The sequence below is a fragment of the Vulpes vulpes genome, chromosome 15, assembly GCF_048418805.1.
Source record: "Vulpes vulpes isolate BD-2025 chromosome 15, VulVul3, whole genome shotgun sequence".
In the NCBI taxonomy this organism is placed as follows: Eukaryota; Metazoa; Chordata; class Mammalia; order Carnivora; family Canidae; genus Vulpes; species Vulpes vulpes.
The window spans coordinates 89,882,440-89,889,713 of NC_132794.1; the positions used below are offsets into that span (position 1 = coordinate 89,882,440).

A 7,274-nucleotide genomic window follows, 5' to 3' on the forward strand; every position below is an offset into this window, starting at 1 on the left:
AAGTCAGCCATTGACTCCAACGCTTCTCTGGGTGAAATAGCCTCAGTTTCTTTGACTGTTTTTTGCTTCCTGGCTATTTTTCAGTGGATGTTCTCTAGCTCATGCATTTATTCTGTGCTTGGGATGATCTGGTATATTCCTCACAGGTAGTCCTCTCCTCTTCAGCCTTTGAATACTTCTGTCTTCATCTTCTTGTACCCTTCAGAGAAGGCTGAGGCCCACTGGGAGGCTTTCCTCATGGATCTCATTTTCCTTAACTTAAGTTTTTATTCCTTAGTCTTCAGGGGAGATTTCCATTCTCTCTAAAGTAACACTACCCCTTAAACCCTTGGTATATTTTCTTCCCTACTTCTAGAAACAGTGCTGCACATTTTGAGTTCTGAAGTTCCACTCACCCTACAATTCAGTCAGTAATCTCTGCCTTCTTTTCACCCTGAAACATGTCACAATCTTGCCATATTATCTTCTCTTAACCCTAGTGCCCTTCCTTAAATAGCTTTCCTCCCCATTTGGGGTCAGATTTTTGAATATGTGTCTTCACCAGCTACTTCCCTTCCCTTTCCTTCAGCCTGCATGATACTTGCCTCCCAAGTAGTGAGTGTTGATGCTTAGTTGGAAGTTACCTCTGTGGTCAGCTAATTCAACTGTTTCCCCTGATACCTGCTTCCCTTTTCCAGGCTCTTTAGGCATTCAAGTCCTGCCATTCCCCCTTAATTATCTGAGACTCATTCTTTGAAATCAGACGACTTTTCCCCTTCTTCTCAGGGTTGTGCTTTATTACCTCTCTTCAATAGTGACTTTTTTCCTGGAAAGTCTTATTGTGGTTTTGACACTCTGTATTAATCCTCTTCCCTCTCCAGTCCCACTTAGTGGAAACTTCCAGGTCTCTTCTATACTCTTGCTGTCCTAAATCTTGTCCACTCACACAGTGTCAACTATCACTTTTATACTAATGAGCCCTTAATCTACAGCTTTAGCTTGGTCTTCCTCTGATGTTCTATTTTCAAATGCCTGGGGGATAATTCTACTTGTACCTATACCATTGTCGTCTCAAGTTCATCATCACTCCCCCACACTGCTCACATCTCAGCTTCTGCCAACGGCAGAAGCATCTTTCCTTGTTCTCTTCCCTTCCCAAGAGAAATTCTCTTCACTTAGAGCAGAAGGAGTGGGGGAACCCAATACATTTCAGGCACTGGGCTCTGCATATCCTGACCCACTTAATACAGGAACCATCCTGAAAAGTAAACACTGTCATCTCTATGTTATGGGCCAGAAATCAAAACTTGAGAATATAAACACCTTGCCCAAGGACTTGCAAGTGACACACTCCAGAGTTCAAATCAAAGTCTGATTCTACAGCCTAAATACTCTAATGGCCTCCTAATTTGTCAACTTAGCTTGGGCAGATTGCTGATAACACTCATCCTAACACCAGCACCAGATACTTTTTCTTCAAATGCTTCTTAAAGGTAACCTATGTTTTCTCAACTGTGCTATGGCTCCTCGTTGTGTGTAGCATCAAATGGACTCTCAAGACCACTGGTGAACCCTTATTACCGTGCCTAAAACCAAATTTCTTATTATTCATAAGTGATCTACACAATCTTCTTACAGTCCCTCACCCTGACTCGTTTATCTGCTGTGCTTATTATCAGGGACCCTCTGAGCATCTCACCTTCTCAACTCCAAGTTCACAGTCTCCTGACTATGAAGGCTTTTCTATCGACCATGGCTCACAATGATCACACATCCCAGTCTCTTGACAAAGACTAAATGGCCTCCACTGCAAAACTTAGTTTTTGATCCAAGTAGTTTTATTTATTGTCTCATTATCTCTATCCTCAATTATACCGTAAGCTCCCTGAGGATAAGGATCATATTCTATGCTTTCTTGGTATTGCCTACAGAGATTAATATAAATGAAATAAATAAATATATATGCAATTAGGAGAAAATGCCCAGAAAAGTATTAAGGGTATCATAAGTTTATTATTCTTAAGAATAGTAATGTCGGGGCAGCCTGGGTGGCTCAGTGGTTTAGTGCTGCCTTCAGCCCAGGGCGTGATCCTGGAGACCCAGGATCAAGTCCCATGTCAGGCTCTCTGCATGGAGCCTGCTTCTCTCTCTGCCTGTGTCTCTGCCTCTCTCTCTCTCTCTCTCTCTCTCTCTCTCTGTGTGTGTGTGTCTCTCGTGAATAAATAGATAAAATCTTTTTTTAAAAAAAGAATAGTAATGTCATAGACATTGGCAAATTTTGCTACCTGTTTGATATTGGACACAGGTTCAGCAAATAGTCAGCAGAAGCTTGAGGGATTTGATAAATAAAAGTCAAACTCAGAGTATTGTCTCTTCCTCCTCCTGTTTAATCCTTAACAACTCCTCCATGCCCTCTCATCATGGTGTGTGAAAGGAGAGGCACTTACATTGTTCACTAGATGATTGGCTTCAAGGATGAGGAACACTTGTCTGTTCAGTTCTCTTTTTTTCAGTGCCTTAATGCAATGCCCAGAACATGCTGGATGTTTGATACACATTTGACAAAACAATGAACTGGACATATGACTTGGAGCAGATGCTGGTGTTGTCCTATATTCCCAATTCCTTTGGGATACTCTTCCTGATTTCCCATGTGACATGAGACAATGTCAGAGCTAGAAGGATATCAGCCCAAGCAACCCATTTTAAGGATAAGAAAATGATCCCAGAGAAGAGGATGATTGACAGTGTCCCCAGATCACCCCTCTTCTTAGTGGCCAGTGTTTCCCCACTGTATTTCCCTCACTCCCTCTTTTCAATGTTCAGTCCCCACACCTAACCCTAGCCCTTATTCCTCTCTGGCAAGTTTCCTTTCCCACATCCCTTCTCCCAGGTCGGCACTCTGCACACACTCAATTTGTGTTTAATGCTGTACAACAGTGTCTCTTGGGAATGTAAACAAAAAGTACCTCCGAGGTTGGGAGAACACACAGTTTAATAACATGTGGCTATTTGGGAGGAACCCAACATCCACCAGGAAGTTACAGTTCAGAATCTCTTCAGGGCCTCTCTCTGGGGCTCATATACCCTTTCAGAATTTCCATGAATCTAGATACATAGTGCAATCTTTATAATAATAAACCATGGGCCAGCTGCGTAAAATATCAGGCAGTGTACTAGACAGCCTAGAAGGCTCATAGCACCTCTGCAACTTCAAGTCATGGTAGATCCATTTTACAGATGAGTAGAGTGAGGTTCAGTGATGTAAAAACAACTTGCTTAAGGTTACTCAGCTAGTATCAGAGCAGGGGATTGAACTGATCTGTTTGCCTTCTCCAGAAAACTCTTTGAGACACAATGACCAACTGTTGGCTGTTTCACTTGGGTACCCACTTCTTTCTCCATAGCTGCCTTGGTAAGGCCTCTCATCTAAGAACTGCTTCCATACCCTGGCTCTGTCATTGATCTGAACACTAATGTGTCAAGGTCTCTGGACCCCAGGAAGCAGTGCCCTGCCTGTGCCCTCTAGTGGTCATAGGGAGATGCACAACCCTCTCAGGCACTCTGAGGACCCCTTTCAGCACCCTCTGGTGTGGGCTAGGGACCCAAGGCTTCTGGAGTCAGACTTCAGAGGTGCATAAGTCTTCCCTGGCCTAAGGAAGGAGCTGGATTCTCTGGGTCCTCCACTTCTACTAGTCCTTTAAGAAGGACCCACCCATGTTTGATAGTGGCCAAAATTAGATTGAGAAGGACTTGGCATGAGCCCCAAATTCCTCTTCAGAGAGTCAGCAACAGCAGCTGACTCAGAGACTATATAATTGATGTCTATTCTTAGTGTCCACAGTTCTTTGTTCATTGACACCCCTATGCCTGGTGTGCTAAGTTCCCAAATATTTCCCAAATGTACTTATCTTGTGTGCTCTTGAGTAGGTCCCAATCTTTCTGAGCAACAACGCCCCATCTGGCAATGGGGAACACGTGCCTTATCAACCCCACAGGGATATGTGATGAGGGTCAAACCAGAGAGCAAATGTAAAATGGGGTTGAGGTTTGAGGTGATCCCCTCTTCTCCTACAGACGTCTTGGGAGTCCTGGAACCCGTGTGCAGATCCAGCCTCTAGAGGCACTCACAGTCTCTCAGCATTTCTTCAGATAAATGACAAACTTGCCCTGGATGGATTCTGGATCACACAGGACCACTGGGGCTTTTGGGCCAATTAGAAAAAGCCACTGCGGGGCCTGCGCTGGGGTAGTGGTGGGATCCACTTGCTCCCGGGCCAGGCCTTCGGGCCAGCTGCAGCATGGGCGGTGCCCAGGACGTGGGCTGGGTGGCCAAGGGCCTGGTCCTCCGGGCCAGTGCCTGCTACTGCATTTACAAGCTGATGCGGGGCTGATGGTGAGGCACCCACGGGCTTCGGCTGCGCCCCTCACACTCTGTAGAAGACTTAACCAATGGTTCATATGATGATGTCCTAAATGTTGACCAGCTCCAGAAATCCTCTACCTGCTTGAGTCAACTGATGATTCTGTAATTATTTAAAGAGCTTTGGTCACTCTGGGTAACAATGCAGGCTTTTCAGCTAACCAAGTCATTATATGTGAATTGGGTGGTATTCCAATCATTGAAAGCAAAATCAACAATCCCAACCACAGCATTGAAGAGAAAGCTTCAAATGCATTGAATAACCTGAGTGTGAATCTTGAAAATCAAGTCAAGATAAAGGTTTACATCAATCAAGTCTGTAAGGACGTCCCCTCTCTGGTCCCCTGGACTCTGCAGTGCAGCTGGCTGGGCTGAGACTGTTAACAAACATGACCGTGACTAACAACCACCAGCACATGCTTACTGATTACATCACAGACCTGTTACTTACAGGGGATGGAAGTACCATGGTTCAAGTTTTGAAACTCCCTGTAAATTTGTCTGAAAATCCAGCCATGACAGAGGTACTACTTGGTTCCCAAATGGATTCCTCATTCCTTTCCCTTTATGACCACCACGTGGCAAAGGAGATTCTTCTTCGAAAGTCCTGACGCTATCTCAAAATATAAACAACTGTCTCGAAAAAGGTTCTTTAGCTGTTCAGCCTACTTTCCCTAAAGGTTCCCTGTTTTTCCTGTTATATGGAAAATAATGTGCCCAGCAAATGAGGGCTTCAGCCAAACACCATGATGCAGATGTGAAGGAAAAGATAACAGTCATACCCAGGTTCTGACTAGTTTTAATCTTCCAGCTGCCGAATCTTAAACAGTAAATATCACATTCATCATCAACCCAGCTAGAACCTGCCATGATCTTGTGGCTTATTTTGAACCAGTTTTGAACCATTTGATTGATACCAGATGAACTGAAGAGCTTTTTCTAACACTCTTTCTTTTCATTTTGCTGTTTGCCGAGTTTACTTCAATTATTTCCTCAATGTGACATGACAGTTGCCTTATTTACATGTTAGCTAACCTTGCATCCTTTGAAGTGCTGTGCTGTCACCTGCCTTCATGCATGACTGGCTGGTTGCTGCAGGGCCACAGCCTAAAGGCCCTGATGCTTGTGGCAGGGAGAGGTTCCAGAGTCTTTGAGGCCAGCAGGCCAGCCCAGCCATACTGCTTCCAAAAGTCTCACTTGCCCACAAGGGTAAGTCTCTAACTCATCCCTGTCCACAACTTCTCATCATGAGAGTTTATTCTGAGTCCATGAAACTGTCTCCTCGCCCTCACTACTCCCATTCCATAGGCCAGCCTTTGAAGATGCAGCATGTGACTCCACCATAGGCAACTGGTTAAATCAGTTCTCTCATCCTAAATAAGGAGTCTGAATGTGCTCATGTGTTATGGCATGCTTGAAATGTGGATTTTTTTTTTTAATGAAAACTATGCTTATATCCAGAGAGATTGATTCCTGGGAGTGGGACTGAGGAAGGGGCTTTCCTATGTACACCTTCTACCATTTGAATTTTTTAGCTATCAGCATGAATTTTATAATTTTTTAAATAAAAAGGAAAATACAAGTTAAAAAAAAAAAAGAAAAAGCCACTGCTTCCTCCAAGTGGACATGGCTTTGCCAGGTGCCTGGCTCAGGTGTCTCATGGGCTGGACACCCTTGTTCAGTGAATAACCCACACAACCAAATGTGGGAACTTTGGTGCCACAGGTATCTCCAAATCCCTCTAGTCCCTGAATAACATGACATTGAATGGACATGATGACTATCTTTATAGGACACCTAATAACTGCTTCAGGAAAAATTCAGCAATGACTAGGTGGCGTGGCCTCTAAAGTGGGGAGAGAGTGGGTATGGCCATCCCTCTGACTGGGTTTGTTGACATCTTCAAGCACTGGTACACATATTGCTCTTGTCACTACCCCTACAACCTAAAGAGTTATTTCCTTAACTAACTGAGGTTCCCACAGTAGATTTAATCCTTAAGTCACTAGAAGCTACAGACGAAGACCTGGGTTGTGGACAGGGATGAGTTAGAGACTTACCCTTGAGGGCAAGCGAGGACAAATAACCCTGTGGCGAAAGATGACCCTATCACAAAGTTTTAGACTATTTTATTCTCCTTCTCCTTCTGCCTTCCTCTCCCCCCTCTCCCCTCCTCACCCCATCTCTCCTTCTTCTCTGCCTTCAGCCTCTTCCTCTGTCAACCTCTGTGGGTTGCTCAGTCTTCCCTCTCTCCCTTTCTCTTCCCCTTTCTTCCCTCATGACTCCTTTTATCTGCTGACTCATAATATGGAATTAAAGAGTACTCCATAGCCTTAAATACCCAATTATTTGTATTTAAAAAATGACACAACTTGTGAACCAGTCAGAATTCTCTCATAAAAATATCAACTATGTGAAATTACTTTATTTGTATGTAAACTGTAGTACTTTTTCTGTGCATCAGTGATCTTTGAAAAAGAAAAGCTCCCCTCCTCAACCCCCTGCCACAGACACACACAATTTCTACAATAATAGGGAGGGAGGGAAGAAGGGAAGCCAGCAAGGAGGTGTCCATCTGATCAGTATCAAGGGGAAGTCCTCAGGACCCAAGCGCAGGGAAGGTTTAGGACTGCAGAATGTTGAAGGTGGATCCTCTACTCCACGTCCTTGCTTTGTTTCCAGGCTCCCCACCCTACCCCAAGTTTTCTACAGAAGGCAAATAGATCATGTCAGCCCTCCCCCCCTCCAAATGGAGGCCAGAGAAGTTACATGATCTCTCCAAAGTCACACAGTCAGTTCATGGCAAAACCTTGAGTAGAACCTATTTGTTGAACACAGCAAATATAATAACGCAGGGTATGTAATGTGAAGA

General features: G+C 44.3%; 1 pseudogene; it reads left to right on the forward strand.

Annotated features, from left to right (window-relative positions):
* Positions 1–4,280: 4,280 nt before the first annotated feature.
* LOC112917678 (armadillo repeat-containing protein 10 pseudogene) lies at positions 4,281–5,195 on the forward strand (annotated as a pseudogene).
* Positions 5,196–7,274: the final 2,079 nt, after the last annotated feature.